The following is a 20,424-nucleotide window of genomic DNA, read 5'->3' as shown; positions in this document are numbered from 1 at the left end:
TGGTACGCATCCCAGAATTTTCTGTAGGAATCCCAGAATTTTCTGTAGGAATTTTGATAGGACTGTAGGACTTCAATATCGGGAAAGTTGGTAGAAACCATTATCAAGGACAGAATGAGTAGGCACACTGATGAACACGGGTTATTGAGGAAGACTCAGCATGGGTTCTGCAAGGGAAGATCTTGCCTCACTAACCTGTTACATTTCTTTGAGGGGGTGAACAAACATGTGGACAAAGGCGACCCGATAGATGTTGTTTACCTTGACTTCCAGAAAGCTTTTGATAAAGTTCCTCATCAAAGGCTCCTTAGAAAACTTGAGAGTCATGGAGTAAAAGGACAGGTCCTCTTGTGGATCAAAAACTGGCTTAGTAATAGGAAGCAGAGAGTCAGTATAAATGGGCAGTCTTCGCAGTGGAGGACGGTAAGCAGTGGGGTGCCGCAGGGCTCGGTACTGGGTCCCATGCTCTTTAACTTGTTCATAAATGATTTAGAGTTGGGAGTGAGCAGTGAAGTGGCCAAGTTTGCGGATGACACTAAATTGTTCAGGGTGGTGAGAACCAGAGAGGATTGTGAGGAACTCCAAAGGGATCTGTTGAGGCTGGGTGAGTGGGCGTCAACGTGGCAGATGCGGTTCAATGTGGCCAAGTGCAAAGTAATGCACATTGGGGCCAAGAATCCCAGCTACAAATACAAGTTGATGGGGTGTGAACTGGCAGAGACTGACCAAGAGAGAGATCTTGGGGTTGTGGTAGATAACTCACTGAAAATGTCAAGACAGTGTGCGTCTGCAATAAAAAAGGCCAACGCCATGCTGGGAATTATTAGGAAGGGAATTGAAAACAAATCAGCCAGTATCATAATGCCCCTGTATAAATCGATGGTGCGGTCTCATTTGGAGTATTGTGTGCAGTTCTGGTCGCCGCACCTCAAAAAGGATATTATAGCATTGGAGAAAGTCCAGAGAAGGGCAACTAGAATGATTAAAGGGCTGGAGCACTTTCCCTATGAAGAAAGGTTGAAACGCTTGGGACTCTTTAGCTTGGAGAAACGTCGACTGCGGGGTGACATGATAGAGGTTTACAAGATAATGCATGGGATGGAGAAAGTAGAGAAAGAAGTACTTTTCTCCCTTTCTCACAATACAAGAACTCGTGGGCATTCGATGAAATTGCTGAGCAGAAAGGTTAAAACGGATAAAAGGAAGTACTTCTTCACCCAAAGGGTGATTAACATGTGGAATTCACTGCCACAGGAGGTGGTGGTGGCCACAAATATAGCCACCTTCAAGAGGGGTTTAGATAAAAATATGGAGCACAGGTCCATTAGTGGCTATTAGCCACAGTGTATGTGTGTATATAAAATTTTTTGCCACTGTGTGACACAGAGTGTTGGACTTGATGGGCCGTTGGCCTGATCCAACATGGCTTCTCTTATGTTCTTATGTTCTTATGTTCTTATGATTGGACACCTTCAATGTTATTATCCAAGGCTGTGATCTACACTGGGACCCCATATAAAAGCTGCGGTATCACTTTAGCCTTAAAGATTTTTAGCGTGGCTGGGATAAACTGATTGCCTCTGCTGCAAAAGAAGCGCTGGATAGCTGCAACACTAACATTGACTGACTTAATTATACAGTTACGATGATTAGTCCAAAGTGCGTTATATTGAAAATGAATTCCTAGGTATATGTAGTATTTTACTTGTTCTATCTCTTTGCCGCCTATTGACCATTTAGTTGGCTTCCAAGATTCGGATAAAACAACAATTTTAGATTTGTCATAGTTCAATAGGAGCTTATTGTTGTTAAGGAAGGTGATACAGCGAACAAGCAAACGCTTTAATCCAATTCTGGAACAAGATAGTAAGACAGTATTGTCCGCATATAACAGTAAGGGAACATGTCTGGCACCAAGTTTTGGACTATGATGGTCAGTATCTGACAAAAAGGGAGCAAGATCATTAAGAAAGATGTTAAACAGAAAGGGGGCCAACACACAACCTTGTTTAACCACCTTTCTTAACGGGATTTTTGATGTAAGATTGCCTGATAAAGAGCATTTGACTTGACAAAAGTTGAAAGTATATAATTTTTTAATGAGGATAAGGAGTCTTTTATCAATACTTGTTTGTTCCAGTTTATCCCACAACAGGTCTCTGTCAATTGAATCAAATGCTCCCTTTAAGTCTAAAAAGGCTACATACAATTTCATCTTTTTCCCAATAGTGTATTTGGAAATTAGATGGGACAAAGTATTACAATGATCGAGAGTAGTTTTGCCTTTACAAAAACCCAGCTGTTCCCAATAATTCAGGCAATTTTCAAATGTTCTGTAATACAGTCTTCCTTTTCAGCTACTAACTGCATTAAAGATCAACACAGCCCAGTTTTTTGTCCTCCTGTCATGCGAACCATGAACTTTAATGTCCGTCGTTCACTGTGACATTTTAGGCATACCTTGTTTGATTGGTGAAAAGCTTGTCAAGGGGAGGAAATAAGGCAGAAAGAGATTTCTCAATCCAAATAATACTGTTACTGTGAAGGTCATTGGACTTTACAATGCTAACAGCGGGATGTGTAAAATGAAAACAGTTTTTCTTTATTTTATGTTCTTATCTTTTCTGTAGAAAAATGAAAGCCCTTTCAATCAATTTTACTTCAACTATTGCCAAATACTCACCACCACCTTGGCTATGGCATGCTACTGTGACACAGTGTTGTTTTCCCTCACTGAACCCCCCTGTTAGGCCCAAGCCCTCCTCCTCCATCTTTAATGGGCTATGTTTACTCTGGTCCTGGTGCTAGACTTCCTGGACTCTCAGTTACTATGAATCATGTTTCCTAATAAGCATGTGCATCATGCTATGCCTTACTTGAGTCCAGTCATTTACCTGGACACCAGCCCAACATGGACATTTTTACTCTGTGTGGGACCAAGCAGCAAGCAGTCCAGCTTGGCTAAGAGGCCTCCCTGATTGTTCCTGCCATTGCTGTGGCTATGCATTCCACTGCATAGGACTCTAGATCAGGCTTCCCCAAGAAGCTGCCAAGCCATGCAGAACACAACTGCACTTCTGTCCAAGGAAGACAGCCTCTAAGAACAGCTTTCAGAAGAAGCCATGATGGAGGGAACCCCGGATTCATCTCGTTCAGCAGCCATGAGGGCATAACAGGGTGAGCATATATGCCGGGTGTGTCGATGCAGATGCAAATAAAATTGCCTACAGCTGAACAAAAGAGCTTGCTGCCACACAAAAACCAGTTCCTGCCAGCCATTAAGGAGATCGCTGGACATAAAGAAGAATCCTAGAAGGAAGATCATTGGCCAGGACGTAATCTTGTCATGCAGGACAACTCATTGTTTTAGCTATGGTGTTACAGTACATTACAGTGTGGCTCTAAATTGACCTATTCTTTCATTTTGTTTAAGGTAGTTTTTTAATAGGTAAGCTCATCATGTCCCACTAATCCTATCAAGCCTCTGGGAGCCTCCTCCTGCTGACATAAGGAGACACATGTACTGGCATCACTGCAGTGTCACAGATCACTACATGACCTCATCACCTGAGGGCATCAATTTAGCTGTATCATGGCCAGTACACGGCCAGTTCAGTGTATAAGAACATAAGAACATAAGAGAAGCCATGTTAGATCAGGCCAATGGCCCATCCAGTCCAACATTCTGTGTCACACAGCGGCCAAATATATATATATATATATATATACACACACATACACACTGTGGCTAATAGCCACTGATGGACCTCTGCTCCATATTTTTATCTAACCCCCTCTTGAAGGTGGCCATGCCTGTGGCCGCCACCACCTCCTGTGGCAGTGAATTCCACATGTTAATCACCCTTTGGGTGAAGAAGTACTTCCTTTTATCCGTTTTAACCTGTCTGCTCAGCAATTTCATCGAATGCCCACGAGTTCTCGTATTGTGAGAAAGGGAGAAAAGTACTTCTTTCTCTACTTTCTCCATCCCATGCATTATCTTGTAAACCTCTATCATGTCACCCCTCAGTCGACGTTTTTCCAAGCTAAAGAGCCCTAAGCGTTTCAACCTTTCTTCATAAGGAAGGTGTTCCAGCCCTTTAATCATTCTAGTTGCCCTTTTCTGAACTTTCTCCAATGCTATAATATCCTTTTTGAGGTGCGGCGACCAGAACTGCACACAGTACTCCAAATGAGACCGCACCATCGATTTATACAGGGGCATTATGATACTGGCTGATTTGTTTTCAATTCCCTTCCTAATAATTCCCAGCATGGCGTTGGCCTTTTTTATTGCAAACGCACACTGCCTTGACATTTTCAGTGAATTATCTACCACGACCCCAAGATCTCTCTCTTGGTCAGTCTCTGCCAGTTCACACCCCATCAACTTGTATTTGTAGCTGGGATTCTTGGCCCCAATGTGCATTACTTTGCACTTGGCCACATTGAACCGCATCTGCCATGTTCACGCCCACTCACCCAGCCTCAACAGATCCCTTTGGAGTTCCTCACAGTCCTCTCTGGTTCTCACCACCCTGAACAATTTAGTGTCATCCGCAAATTTGGCCACTTCACTGCTCACTCCCAACTCTAAATCATTTATGAACAAGTTAAAGAGCATGGGACCCAGTACCGAGCCCTGCGGCACCCCACTGCTTACCGTCCTCCACTGCGAAGACTGCCCATTTATACTCACTCTCTGCTTCCTATTACTCAGCCAGTTTTTGATCCACAAGAGGACCTGTCCTTTTACTCCATGACTCTCAAGCTTTCTAAGGAGCCTTTGATGAGGAACTTTATCAAAAGCTTTCTGGAAGTCAAGGTAAACAACATCTATCGGGTCTCCTTTGTCCACAAGTTTGTTTACCCCCTCAAAGAAATGTAATCTCGTTCAGCATCCCTACCCCACTGTCTGAGCCATCCCCAATTATACAATTGGTCCCCATTTTGGTTAATGATTCTGGTCATCTCTGGCTACCCCTCCCCTTATCATCTATCACTACTCCCTTCTGCTCCTATTTCCACACTCCCTGCTGCTCCTGCGGCACCAAGTACATCCCCCACTGATGCCTCCCAGACCAGTACCAGAAAGCAGATGTATCTAGACCTTCCTGCTCAAATCATAGGGCCTCAGTTCCAGTTGAACCTGTGGAAACATTTTCACACATTCCTCAGTGACCCCTGTGTGGCAGAGTGCCATGTCTGCAGCACCCAACATCTGTCTTCTTTGCAGGCACCTGCAAATGGTGAGCCACACTTTGTCACCACCAGAGGAAGGATAGGTGGGCAGTGAGAGGAGAAAGAGGGACAAGAAAAGAGGGAGCAGGAGGCCTTTCCAAGAAAAGTTCTGTAAGTCAAAATGCCCTCAAAAGAGATTGGGGAATTGACAGGTGGGCACCTTTAGCTTAAAAAGGAACTAGAATCTATGTATACAGGATTCCACTTCCAGAAATTATTGCTAAATTTACCAAGGACACTAATTAAGTAAAACAATTATGATTTTATTACAGAAAAATATAGAACACACACATACAAGATAATAGACTCATATAATATACATACAGACCTAATAAAAATAGAGAGAAATGCATAGAGGTAACAGGGTGATAATTACCGATCGTAGTCTTCAAGGAAGGCTCCAATGGCGACAAACGAGGACGATGGGGAAGGAGACCCTCAAGTGGCCAAGAATTGGGGATGTATCTAAACAGCAGGAATGGGGTATTGCTAGATGCACACCTGTGGGGAGTTGGGACTGTGGTTATAAGGACTACCTTGAGCCCTTAGGGGATGGGAGGTATAGGGGCGGATGACAGGTGGTCAGCTGGTACATGACCTCAGAAAAAGGGGAGGCTCTGCAATGACCATAAAGGGCTGGACTTATGCGGTAGCCAATAGCCAGTTTATTGGGGGCACCGGATTGGATGTCCATACCTGGCCAATGAGCAGACCTGGCCCTGGTTACCTGATTGGACTTCCAGGTAACAATAGGCCAAAGGGGGAGGCTCCAGGATGCCGATTAAGGGAAAGAATGGGTGAAATTATTGGGGTGGAGGTGATTAAAGGCTATCAAAACTTTTCTAAAAGGTGACAATAGATGGCCAAATTGCTACCTAAGGTAACACCCAATCTATACAAAGAAACTTGGCTCTGGGTGAAGATGTTCTTCCTCTTCTTCATTCCTCTACTGGCACGATCCTTCGTCTTGGGTTGTGTTGGACAAAGGTTTTAGGCAGTCTGACAGGATCCACGCCTAAGATAACTTGATTGCCTTATGCATAGGTGACATCTATTGAGTACATGAGCCTCCCGCTTCGCTGTAATGGAGTTTGGCACTGCAGGAAGATAGTTGCTGGTGATGTTAGCCTTCCCATATGGATTCTATGGTCAAGGCTGGAATCTGCTTGCCTGGACAGTTCCTGGCGGCGCAACTTCTTCCTCTGCAACGGCTGAGATGGTGAGCGCGCGGAGCGACTGGAAACCCATCTTTCCTCCTGTTTAGCACTCTTCCAGAGATAGGGAGTGCTGCTGCAATGTTGTGGCTGTTAGTACTCACATAAGTCCCTTACAGTCTGGTAGACAAAACCCATGTTTTCCTGGCAGATGTGTGTGAGTTGAGTCTCCAGGCACCCTGGCAACCAAACAGGTGACTACAATGTTCTCAAACTAGGGGTCTTTTTCTCACAGTTCCCTGTGCACTGGGTGCTGTGGTTGGGACCCCAAGGCAGAAAATATGGAGGAATGATACAGCTGCTCTGAAACAGTGCAAACAACCCAACCTTGAAAGAAAGTGGGGGGGGGGGGAGGTGGGTTTTAAGCAGGAGGCAGAAAAACCTGGAGCAAGGGGAAGTATTATGGCTTAGCAGACTGGCAACCCCACACAGCCACTTCGAAACAGTGCAGACAACCCAACCCCAAGAGGAGGTGGAGTGAGGTATGTACTGGAGATGCACAAGCAAGAGGCAACCCCAATCAATACTGATGGATCAACTCAGAGAGAAAACTCAGGAAGAAGTGGAGGGCTATTGGAGAAAGAAGGTGTAGGACATAGATTCAGATTCACTAGGGCATGCACAGAGGCCAGATAGATTTCCACTAATCCAGATCACAGAACCTGCCTTGCGCTACTGTTACATTTAAACAGTTACCCTCAAAGTATTATATTTGCAGGGCTTGCTTAAAGTGTATAGTACCTTTTTCCTATGGATTCTGGGCCCAAAGTCTGGGAAACAAAGAACAATAGGCCTCTATAAGAGTCCTTACTAAGCACAATAGATATGAAAGGAAGCACACTGCATGTCACAAAGCACATTTCTCTAGCAAGAGAACATTATCAAAGTTCGGTTAGCAGCCTTTGATAAGGACAGCTTTTCTCCCTACCTCAGGAAGGACCCCCTAGCCTGAAGAAGGCATCAGGCCCATGATGTACTTACTGACATGTACTTACTGACACATTCTCTGGAACCAAGCCAGAAATCTAAAACAAAGAACTTGAACATCATCTTTTCGGTATACCTATCCACAAAGTTCTGTGCAGATGCTAGAAGCCAGGAAGATGGGAGATTGGGAGTAAAGAACAAAGAACTCCCTAAGGTATTACCCCAACCTGTGAGAGACGGGTTTCTTTAAGCCAATGAGATATCACAAATTGTCAGAAGTGAGAACTTTGTTTACAGGAAGGTATAAAATGCTATGTTTTGTAAAGGGAGGTCGAAGAAGAACGAAGGAAGGGGGTGTAAAGGGCTCTTTTCCTTCCCGCATTAATGTGAAAACAATAAAAGAGATTTGCACATCAACTCTTCTGCACCTCTGTTGTTTGCGAAGTCCTTTGGTTGGGAAGAAGGGGACTTCATCTATGTGCAACAAGCAGAGTGAGGCAACCCCAGGCACAGGCAAGCCCTCCCCCCACCCCCCACTGGCAAGGTAGGTGCAGGGAAGCAGGCTGTCAAACACAGATCATCAGATCTGTGGGGAGAAGAATTAATATGGAAAGAAGTAAAATCAATGTGCAGAAACACAGATATCCCCCAAAGGAAAAGCAGCTAAGTATGTGTATGTGGGGACATGAAATCCCACTGAACTAATTCCTCCCACAAATTGTCCTCCAAATAGGAAAAGTAACAACCCCTTGTCATCTCACTGCAACCCAAAATAGGGGGAAAGAAAGTAAAACAAAATGGAAAAGCACCCCAAACAAATTTTCAAAGAGCAAACCTTCATAATCTTACTCCAGTTCAATGTGTGGGGTGGTGCAAAGTTATTTTTTTTTTAAGGCAAGTCTTAAGAAGACAACATGCAGTAAAATCCCTTCAAACAAAAATGTGTTGTAATACTGAATGAATTCAACCCAGGTTTCCCCACCCACCCTTAGTTGCAAAGTTAGAAACTGGGGGGGGGGGGGGGAGCAACTGAGAACCCAGGTAAGCTGAAGCCCCCTGGCCCCTGACTGACTGATAATAATATTTCTAATAACAAGTTTAGTGTGGCAGAGGCAGTGTCTGTTGTGGCCACGAGATCCAGTAAATCCTTCCACTTCCATCCATCCAGCACCAAAGCTCTTTATGATCGTAAGTATAACCTCTCCTCCCAGAGCCCCAGTGCAAACAAAAAAATGTGCACCTCCATCTCTTATACACATCCCCCCTCCCATTGAGATGAGTTGAGATGGACGTCTGTTATTGGCAAGCAGTATTGCCTATCAAGCTTGGGAGGATCTTTGTGTTTCTAGGGCTGGAAAATATCACCCCCTGCAGCTTTTTTGCATGGAAGTTTGTTGCTAACTGGTATTTCTTCTCTGAGAGGTTCCAAGTCATGGTGAAAAGCTCAGACAGGTCCATGCCAAGTAGTTTTCAAGTCATGTAGTTTTCAAGTCATGCCTCAAACTGGGCAAAGTTCAGCCCAGACATTGTCTCAGGTTTGGGTCTGTGCCCATTCCTAGCACTCGGGCTCCCAATCCTCAGGTGGGGACAGGGGATCCCCCAGTTTGGAGACCCTCCCACCACTTCAGGGTCATCAGAAAGCAGGTGGGGGATGTCTTCTGGGCACTCTATTATTCCCTATGGAAACCGATTCCCAAACAAGTTTTCAAAGAACAAATCCTCATCATTTTATTGCAATCCAAAGTATGGGGTGGTGCAAAGTTAAATGATTTATAAAAAAAAGACTAGTCTCAAGAAGACAGCATGCAGAATTGATCTGTGGGTATCTGGGGCTCGGGGGAGGCTGTTTTCTGAGGTAGAGGAACCAAATTTGCAGCATAGCATCCAATGCCTCTCCTCAAAACACCCTCTAAGTGAGCCCCAAAAGAAGGTGCCCCTATCCTTCACTATTTCCAATGGAGGGAAGGCATTTAAAAGGTGTGAGGTTTCTTTAAATGTGATGGCCATAAATCACTTTGGAGTTCACTTGTGCTTGTCACAACCTTGCTCCTGGCTCCACCTCCAAAGTCCCCAGATATTTCTTGAATTGGACTTGGCAACCCTACCTAGTACATACAAAAGCTTTGCAGGATACACTAAAAAAGAAATCAATTATATTCATATGCAGGCAGCATAACAGACTAATTCTCTGTTTTTATATTTTTTATTAATTTTAACTATAAAAAAGAAAAAGCATAAGCACAAGTACAGAAACATCAAGAGGGAGAGGCAACTGGATCGAGGCGGTGTAGCAGTGCTGATGTTATTAGATCTGTCGGCTGCATTTGATACGGTCGACCATCGGCTACTGATCCACTGCCTCGCCGACATTGGGGTTAAGGGGTCTGCTTTACAATGGCTCTCCTCTTTCCTCACGGGTCGGGGACAAAGGGTGGCGATCGGGGGTGAACGATCCCAGAGGCGCACACTAGATTGTGGGGTGCCTCAGGGAGCAGTCCTCTCCCCGATGTTATTTAACATCTATATGCGCCCCCTTGCCCAGATTGCCAGGAGGTTTGGGCTGGGCTGCCACCAATATGCAGATGACACCCAGCTCTATCTGCTGATGGACGGCCGGCCCGCCTCCCCCCTGGAAGGCCTGGATCGGGCGTTACAGGCTATCGCAACGTGGCTTAGACTGAGTGGGCTGAAGCTGAATCCGGCAAAGACAGAGGTTCTCTGTGTGGGTCGCGGCGCTCCAGGGGGGGAAATATCCCTCCCGACCTTCGATGGTGTGCAGCTAAAGGCGACGCAGCAGGTGAAGAGTCTAGGTGTTTTACTGGAGCCTTCATTATCAATGGAGGCCCAGATAACAGCCACTGCCAAGTCAGCATTTTTCCATCTGAGGCGGGCAAAGCAGTTGGCCCCTTTCCTGGAGCGTCGGGACCTAGCAACGGTGATCCATGCGACGGTCACCTCACGATTGGACTACTGTAACGCCCTCTACATGGGGCTGCCTCTGTGCCGGACCCGGAAGTTACAGCTAGTGCAGAACGCGGCGGCCAGGCTGTTGCTTGGTCTCCCAAGATGGGAACATGTACGGCCGGGGCTACGCGAACTGCACTGGTTACCGATTGTATACCGGGTCCAGTACAAAGTGCTGGTTATCACCTTTAAAGCCCTATATGGCCGAGGACCAGCCTACCTGAAGGACCGTCTCTCCCCGTATGAACCCCAGAGAGCACTGAGGTCAGTAGGAAAGAACAGACTGACTACCCCTGGGCCAAGACAAATCAAACTACAGAACACTCGCTCTCGGGCCTTTTCGGCCGCAGCCCCATATCTCTGGAACCAACTTCCAGAGGAGGTGCGGGCCCTGCGGAACCTTGATCAGTTCCGCAGGGCCTGCAAGACCACCCTTTTTAAATTAGCTTATGAATAACTGAATTATACTGATAACGAAGAAAATCCGCCATCAGCATCAACTAGAAGAGCGTCAAGGATAGCGTTATAATATGTTTTAGTTAATTGTTTTAATCAGGTTTTTAAGGTCAATTAATGTTTAATGTTTCTAATGTAACTGTTTTATTGTTGGTGCACCATTGGTCACCGTATTGTTAGCCGCCCTGAGCCTGCTTCGGCAGGGGAGGGCGGGGTACAAATAAAATTTATTATTATTATTATTATTATTATTATTATTATTATTATTATTATTATTATTATTATTATTATTATTATTATTATTATTATTATTATAAATACAGACTGGGAAACCAGAAACAAAGAAGGCTGCAAATATATCAGTTACATTTCTACCTCAAAACAAAATACCTAATTCTTTCTACCTGCAAGTATTGAGTTTTCCCCTTATATTCTACCATCTTCATTTTCCATTATACACTTTTTACTAAACTATTACTTAAAATACAAGTCTGAACTATTCTTTTTCAGCAAACATAGATATAGAAAAGTAAAAAAAATTCTCAACACAGAATTAACTAGGTAAGCTTAACCATAGTAAAAATACAAACTAACTTGTTTTTTTAGCAATGTCATCATTTAGATAGGCATAAAAACAAATATCTCTTTATCCTTCTAACTTACTTATTTCAAATGGATAGAGGAAAAGATCACATTTAAAATAACATAAAAAATAGAGAGATAAGAAAAAAATGATAAACAAGCAACATATTAGTTAGGGTTTGTAGAATCTTTCGGGCTCAAGTGCCGTGTTCTACTGGAGAAAGTTTTTCTTCCAGACGTTTCGTTCTCAGCTGTGGAGAACATCCTCAGTGTCCTGCAGCAGCCCTGGCCTCACTCAATGCACAGCAGCCAAGAAGGTCAGAGTGCCTGCTCCGGCTGCAACGCCACTGAGGATGTTCTCCGCAGCTGAGAACGAAACGTCTGGAAGAAAAACTTTCTCCAGTAGAACATGACACTTGAGCCCAAAAGATTCTACAAACCCTAATGATGATGCCAGCCGTGAAAACCTGAAATCTTTGATAACATATTAGTTTATCTGTCTCAATATAAATAATTTCTCCAAACAAACATATTAAGAGCAGATCTACGAGATTACAAAATAATTGTGTGGTCTGTCTTCTTAAAAAATGATCCAAGTTAACTGTTTATTTATCTAAAATTCTTTTCAAAACTTTTAAATCCTTTAGCTCTTATATCCATATTACTCTGAGAGGAACAAACCTATTATGTCCCAAAAATCTCTCTTTGCCTTTTAAAATTGCATATCTTGTTGAGAGTTCCATATAATCCAGTTTCCTACAGAGAGAGAAAACAATTTAAAATCCCTTCTTCCTGAAAGTTTTCCACATTTTGATTTTTTTGATGAGATGTGCATCCATTAGTTCCTCTCAAAAAAACTTCAATCTGCCTTGATTTCTGGTTCTTCTTAATAACTGTGCCATAAGGTTCCATTTTGGTTTTCTTCTTTTCGTTTCCCAGCGGATCGTTTTCCATTTCCAACTCCACAGACATCACCGAGATCTCTTTGTCACTCTGCTCATGTAGATTCAAGTTTTCATTAGCTTTCAACATAAAAGCTCCCATTTGTTTTTTTTATCAGCTCTGTTAATAAACAAAGGTCCTGCTTTAGAGAAAATATTATATCCATTGTATCTTTTTAATGAAACATTTCGCTTTGTGATGCCATTTTACTCCACAGAATAACTCAGTCTAATAATCAAAGTTGAAAAATAACTCAGAGACCCAGTTAATCTATCCTTCCAAATCTCCACCAGCCATGTGTCTTGATTGTTGCCATTTCAGTTGCACTCAGATGACAAATACAAATCTCTTTGAAATACATCTCATTTGTTCACACACCAAATTATAACCAAATAATAGTCTCTTTATCACTTATTCAATCGTAATCCAAGTCGATTTAAATATCTATATTCAGTCAAATTCAGATTGTTGCAAGTACTCAAAGTTGTTCTTTTTCTTTTGGAAGCTGCATTCACGGGAAAGTGAGGGGGGGGGGGAAATTCACCTCTTTCCCTTCCTTTGAACTGACCTGTTTGTTGTTATGTATAATGACCCATTAGCCGATGGTATGAAAAGCAAACTTACTTGCAGAGTAGAATTGCCATGTTAAAGGTAGGAAAGCAAAGCATCAAAGGCTTGTTAGCAGAAAAGAAAGCAAGCGGTCAGGTGTTCACCTCTTTCTGCCGCAATGGCGATCATGGCAGCGGAGCACTGGGGCGCACAAGAAGGACAGGAACAGCTGCTGCTATATCCCTGTTTTCTTGTAAAAGCCCCATACCAAAAGGAAACCCCTCCAGAATCTCCCTTAGAGATGCCACATCTGGGGCACCTCTCCAACTGCCCAATTCAGGGGGGCCGCTGAGCTCAAAGCAACAGAACCTGGAAGTCATAACAGACTAATTCTCTTTGATGTTTAAATGTATGTACCAAGAAATAGATTTTTGTTTTCTTGCTTTCTGATTTATTTTATTCACTTTGTAATATTGTACTTGTAATGCTTCCTTGGGGTATGAGCTTAAAATTAGACTGGACCACCATATTTTCCTCAAGATTCAAGTTGTAGGTATGGCTTCCATGATGTTTCCCATTCTGACTCCATGATCCATTATGAAGAACTACAGATATCGTTCACCCAAGGTGATTTAGAAAGCAGTTTGGGTATGATTGAGTTTGAAAGAAGTGAATTGTGACTTTTGTTTTTTTCTTTATAGATGGAGAAATGCCAGCTTGGCAGTATGTGAGACCTGGGGGTCCATATTCAGGGAGGCATTCACTCAAGCTCTTAACAGACTGCATCCGTACCAGTGGCACTCTGTCAAGAGCAGGTAGTCCCAACCCAGACCCTGAAGCTCTCCCCCCAGTAAAGAATCTCCATCTTTGACAGATTCAGTTTCAACCTCCTGTTTTTTAATCATCGCACCATGGCCTCCAAAACTATAGCAAGATTTTGTGTGGCATCTGGGTGGCCATACAGCTGGGTGTCATCAGCATACTTATAACTTTTATTATTTTTTTAAAGGTAGCATATCAAAAGTCAGGAACCCTGTAAATATTGACATTGAGTAGGTCTGGTGAGGTTTCTAGAAGTCTTCCCATATAGAAATTCCCTTGTACAAATTCTTAACATTTCAGGTTATAATTCTGAGAGCACCAGTAAATCACAAAGTCAACTTTCCTTTGATAAAAGAAAAAAATCAGTCTTTTTATTTCTAAACCTTCCCAATAAAAGTTCACATTTAATCCTAAGCACTTAATGTACACTCAGCAACTTTGAGTCAAAATGGCATATCTTTGCTGAGAATTGCACTGAAACATTGTAACATGTGACCAGAAGGGTCATGATGTGTGAAGTAGTAACTTATGCAGATCTATTTGAAAGGTTGATTTTTGGGGACTTCTGGTTTTGGCGACGCGCCTTTAGGAGCGGCTCGGACCGGTGCGTCCAGAGCCGCATCTAAATCAGACTGCGGAGGGGTCCCCCACAAGGGGGGACTCAACTCTGGGAGGCAGGAAGGGTCCTGGAAGGCAGGGAGCTTGAGCCGTTGAATGGGGGTGACAGCGGAGGCAGCTGCCCCCCAATCCCAGCTCACTCCAAGCCTTGCTGTCTCAATCGCCATTTTTTAATGGCTCAAGAGTTGACTGCTGGACTTTCCCTCTTCTTCTGATTCAAGCGACTCTGCAGTAGCAAGACAAGCTGCATCTCCACTATTAAGACTGTAAATTTTCTTTCTTCTTACTGCTGATGTCTGAGACATTGTCTTTGACAAGCAGGAAAAACGGAGAACTGGGGCTGAAGTGGAATTCAGATAGAGGCAAAGGTGGAGAAGGGGGCGGGGGGAAACTCTCTCTCCTTCCCCTTCAAGGCTTCTAGAAGTTTCTGCCTAACCTGGTGATGCTTATAATCCCTGCATGAGAAGAATAACACTAATTTTTAAACACAGAAGAGACTTGATGGCTGAATTCAACTGATTTGTTTTTAGCTTTAAGCTTCCTTTTGGAGAAAGATTTGACTTTGGGAAAGTTGTTTGCAAGCATATATGGTCGAGGTCAGCTGGCTTAAGAAGTAATTTGAAGCTTAGGCTGAAGTGCTCTGAAAAAATTTATGTGAGCTCCAACTAGACTCTTAAATCCTGGTAGGTACTGTATATTGGATTATAAAACATAACCTGATTGTTGGTTGAAGGAAGAATACCTGTGCCAATTTTAAAGTGGATTATAATTCTCTGATGGTGGATGTTATAGATATAACCCTTTAATTTTGTTTTCATTTTTTTTTACATATATGGTTTGAATGTTTTTGATGTAGTTTGAATATTTTTGGCTTTGGATTCATTTTCTCACATTTTCTCTTTTTTATTTACCATATTTGGAGTCTGCCTTAATTTTGCTACTATTTGGGGGGGGAGTGTCTGGTCCAATTTGGGTTTTTATTTTTCTCTTGGGTTGTTTGTTTAATTTTTAAGTTTTGATCTCACTTGTGGATTATAAATAGGGCATTCAGCCCTGGATTACAAATTTATACCTTGAAGCAGTCAGATGATCCTGTAGTGACTTTTTTTTAAAAATTTTTAAATTTTATTGTTATATATTCCAACACCAATCCACCTCTGTGAGAGTCCCAGGCCATAGATACATTATAATATTCCATAAATTTATAACTATTAACATTTCATCTAAATACAACTCCATCACTCTATTTAAACATCTTATCCATTCATTTTCTTATTAACCAACCAATCGTCTTAAATTGTTTAAACTTTTCCAAATATCTCACCATCTTCCTAAACCACCCCTCCTCCTGTTCCCTAACCTTTAATCCGTTCATTCTTCATATCTTCATCGTTAAATACTCCAAAATAATTATATAATTCATTTTATCCCTCCAGTGATTAATTGTCAATTCCTCAGCTTCTTTCCAATTCCTTGCTATCACTTGTCTTGCTGCTACTAACATCAAATTAATCCATTTACTATCCTCTTTTGATCTTAATCCCACACCATCCAAATTAATAATTGCCATTGCTTTAGATATACTTATTTTCCATCCCATAATCTTTGTCATCTCTATGCCAACCTGCAACCAGAATTTTTTCACTAAGGGACAATCCCACCACATGTGACTGAAAGTTCCAATTTCTCCACATTTCCTCCAACAATTTTTACTCCCTGATTTAGAAATATAATACATCTTAATGGGTGTATAATACCATTTCTGTATCATCTTCAATCCCTGCTCCTGCACTAACCTAGATGTTGTAACAAAGGGAGGTAATCTAAACATCCTCTCCCAATCTTCATTTAAAATTTTATCTCCAATATCTGTTTCCCAATGTTCCTTCCCGGAATTTTTAGAATTAAGTGAAGATAGTAGAAAAGAATTAGATAAGGATATAACGGAAGAAGAAGTTAAGGTGGCTATAGATTCTATGAATATGCAATCTGCACCTGGACTGGATGGTTTTAATGCGGTATTTTATAAGCATTTTAAGGATATATTGGTGCCTCATGTGACTGAATTGTTTCAAGGAATTTTGGATGGATCTCCTATACCGCCTACATGGTTGGAGTCGAGATTGGTGTTAATTCCGAAACCTGGGAAAGATCAGGCTTTAAGGGATTCTTATAGGCCAATTTCAATTACCAATATGGATTATCGAATATTTGCAAAGGTTATGGCAATGAGACTTAAAAAATGTATAGCACAATTGATAGGGAAAGAGCAATTTGGGTTTATGCCTCAAAAGTATTTAGTAGAGGCAGTTAGGAAGGTGATGGGTATGGTTTATTTAGCTAAAAATAAGGATTTGCCGCTTACGCTTTTGGCGTTGGATATTTATAAGGCCTTTGATTCTGTGGATTGGACGTACATGAAGATCATATTTCAAAAGTATAGGATTGGGGAGAAATTTCAAAATATGATTGAGGCAATATATTCTAAATCTAAGGCGTTGATAGGAGTTGGTGGATCAGTAGAGGGTTATGTTCAGGTAATGAGTGGTACAAAGCAGGGATGCCCTTTATCCCCTATGTTATTTATTTTAGCATTGGAACCGTTAGTGAATAAATTAAAAAAGGACAAAAGAATTATAGGCTTTGAAGTTCCAGGGAAAGGGAAAATAGATGGGAATCTCTTAACAATGTATGCAGATGACATGATGGTGACAATTAAGGATGTGGAGCCCGCAGTGGCACCTTTAAAAAAGATACTACAGGAATTTGAGGAAGTGTCAGGGTTAAAAGTGAATTTTTCAAAATCTTCGATGATGTGTGTTAATGTAAAACCAGGGTTACAATTAGCAGCTTCAAAAATTTTGGGTATTCCCATAGCAAATAAAATGGTGAAATATTTAGGGGTTAATATTCCTAGGAATATTAAAAAAATATTTGAGTATAATTATAAAAGAATCTGGAGTGGAATTCAAGTTAAAATGAGAGACTGGAGGAAGAGGAAAGAGTCAATTAGTACAAGGAATGCTATGGTTAAAATGTTTCTAGTTCCTAGGTTGACTTATTTATTTTATGTATTGCCTTGGCATATACCAGAATACGTACTGAAGAGATGGCAAGGAGATATAGATAGATTTGTTTTTGCATCAAAGAAACCAAGGACTGCTAATAGGTATAGATATTATGGTATTAAAGATGGGGGATGGGGGATTCCCAATATAATTTACTATTATGATGCGATCCTGTAGTGACTTGGATTTTAATTGAACTATCATTGGTAGAAGATCTGTTATAGTGAATTGTTTCTGGTTTAGTGAATTGAACTGTTTTGGCTAAGTGGTACTAAGGGTGTTGTACTAAAAAGACTCTTGCAACTGGAAATAGACAGAGCTGCCTATATGCTGAGGTTTCAAAACATGCCAGAAGAGAAAACTGAAGATTTACAGAAAATATTGAGCGAAGACTTGGCTGAAATTCTACAGGTGACTCCTCAAAGGATGGAAGAAGAGTTTGATCAAGCCAGATGAGTGCCATCAAGCTTTACAAGACAGATTAAACTACCCACTGAAGTTTACTCCACTATCCAGTGAAGTTCACTTGAAGCTTACAAGGAAGAGGACCAGAGATGATATTTTGAAGCAAGCAAGAGACAAGCCTATGATGATAGCTGAAAATACGATGAAAATTTTGAGAGAGGTACCATGGCCAGTGAGACAAAAGAGGAGAGAATACCAAGCTTTAACAGGCTTCCTAAGAGAAAGAGAAATACCCTATATATGGCTAATGCCAGAAGGCCTTCTTTTTACTTATCAGGAGAATAGCTACAGGATAAACTCCATTTTCAAAGCCCAGAACTCTCTGGATAGAGTGAAGAAAGAGGGGAAGGAAAAGAAGGATGATGAAAAGGAAGAAGAAATCTCTGGTGAAGAGAATTCAAATGAACCATGGAAATACCCAGCAAGACAACAGACTAAAAAAGATAAAAAAGATAGTGATAAGAAAAATCCATAATGGCATCAATAATTTCTATTAATGTGAATGGACTCAATTCTCCTGTTAAAAGGAGGAAGACCTTCAGATATTTGACAAAATTGGAAATGGATATAATTTGTTTACAAGAAACTCATATTTTAACTAAAGACCAACATCTTTTGAAAAACAAGAAACTTGGTATTTATTTACAGCAACAGATATGAATAAAAAGAAAAGGGGAGTGGCAATATATATTAAGGACAAATTTAACCCACAATTGCAGTATGCCTCTGAAAATGGAAGAACCCTATTAGTGGAAATTACAGTGAACAATAAAAAAATCCTACTGGCAAATATTCATGCCCCAAATGATCAGCAAAAGAAATTCTTTCAAGATCTACATCTTAAATTATCAAATTTGGAATATGTGGAATACTGCTTAATAGGAGATTTTAATGCAGTTTCTGATAGACAACTGGACAAAAAAAACCATAAACAGATTAAAAGTAAAAGTCTTCAATTGCCAATAAGCTTTTGGAAGCTAGCAGAGGAATTGGATTTGGTTGACTCATGGAGAACAAGATACCCAAATTTGAAAGATTTCAACTATTATTCTCCCAGTCATCAAACGTGGTCAAGAATTGATATGTGTTGGCTCTCTACAAACTTGGTCAAAGATTTAGTTGAGACAGAAATTCAAACAGGAGTCATATCAGATCATAGTCATGTAACGATAAAGTTCAAAGGTACACGAATGAGAAGATCAGGGAGGTTAAATACCTCAATTTTGAAAGATAAAGATTTTCTCAAGGAATCTAAGGTTGAAATGGAATCCTTCTTCAAACAGAACATAACACAAGATGCAAAGATGCAAGTAGTTTGGGATACTGCTAAAGCATACTTCAGGGGCCTTGGAATTAGATATAATGCCAAGAAAAAGAAAGAACTGAAAATTTTCAAAAATTAATGTTACAAGCTGGAAAAGCTGAAGAACTTAAAAATGCAACCAACAAGACAGGAGTTCCAAAATAAGGTTAAAGAAACACAACACCAATTGAACTTGTTACTCATAGAGGAGATGGAGATAAAATTGAGATATGCCATACAAAAATTTTTTGAGCATGCCAATAAGCCTGGAAGGTGGCTAGCCTATAGGATGAGAAAAGAGAATGCCAAAAGAATAATACCGGTCTTGAAAGATGAGAATAATAAAGAGAAAGTGCAAAAAAGGGAGATATGTCAAATCGTGGAACAATTCTATAAAAAGTTATATGAAGATAAACAAGTTCACAAGACAGATTTAGAAGATTATATTAACCAAAACAATCTTAACAAATTTACAGAAGAACAACAAAAAATTTTAAATGAACCAATAACAATAAGAGAACTTGGAGACGTAATGGCATCTCAAAAGAATGGTAAAGCCCCAGGTCCAGATGGACTGCCTGCGAAATTCTACAAAGCTTATGAGGAGTCTTTACTCTTACCATTTAAACATCTACTTGAAAAGATTCAAGATGAAGGCCAAATACCAGCTTCTTGGCAAGAAGTGACAATATCCTTAATTCCAAAAGAAGGTGCGGATTTGAAAGATATAAAAAACTATTGTCCAATCTCTCTTTTAAATGTGGATTATAAAACCTTTGCTGCAATATTGGCACAACATTTGAAGAAAGTTCTACACTCCACAATACATCAAGACCAAGCTGGATTCCTTCCTAGAAGATACTTGAAAGATAATGTTAGAACAATTTGTAATATCTTGGAATATTAGGAGAAACCCAGAGAAACAACTGGCACTAATTTGCTTGGATGCTGAGAAGGCCATCGATAATGTTCATTGGCAATTTATGCTACAGCAACTGAAAAGTATGGAATGTGGTGAAATTTTTTTGAGAGCAGTAGAATCAATATACTTTCTCCAAAGAGCAAGGGTGATGGTGAATGGCGAACTAACAGAAGCACTTAATATCCAAAAGGGTACAAGACAAGGCTGTCCACTGTCACCACTCCTTTTTATTTTATCTTTAGAGATATTAAACAACCAGATAAGAGAAGACACAAGTATCAAGGGAGCGGTGGTAAAAGGTGAATAATACAAATTGAGAGCTTTCGCAGATGATTTAGTTTTTATATTAGA

Source organism: Heteronotia binoei, chromosome 2 (genome assembly GCF_032191835.1).
Source record: "Heteronotia binoei isolate CCM8104 ecotype False Entrance Well chromosome 2, APGP_CSIRO_Hbin_v1, whole genome shotgun sequence".
Taxonomy (NCBI): Eukaryota; Metazoa; Chordata; class Lepidosauria; order Squamata; family Gekkonidae; genus Heteronotia; species Heteronotia binoei.
Note: the sequence above shows the minus strand (reverse complement) of the source record.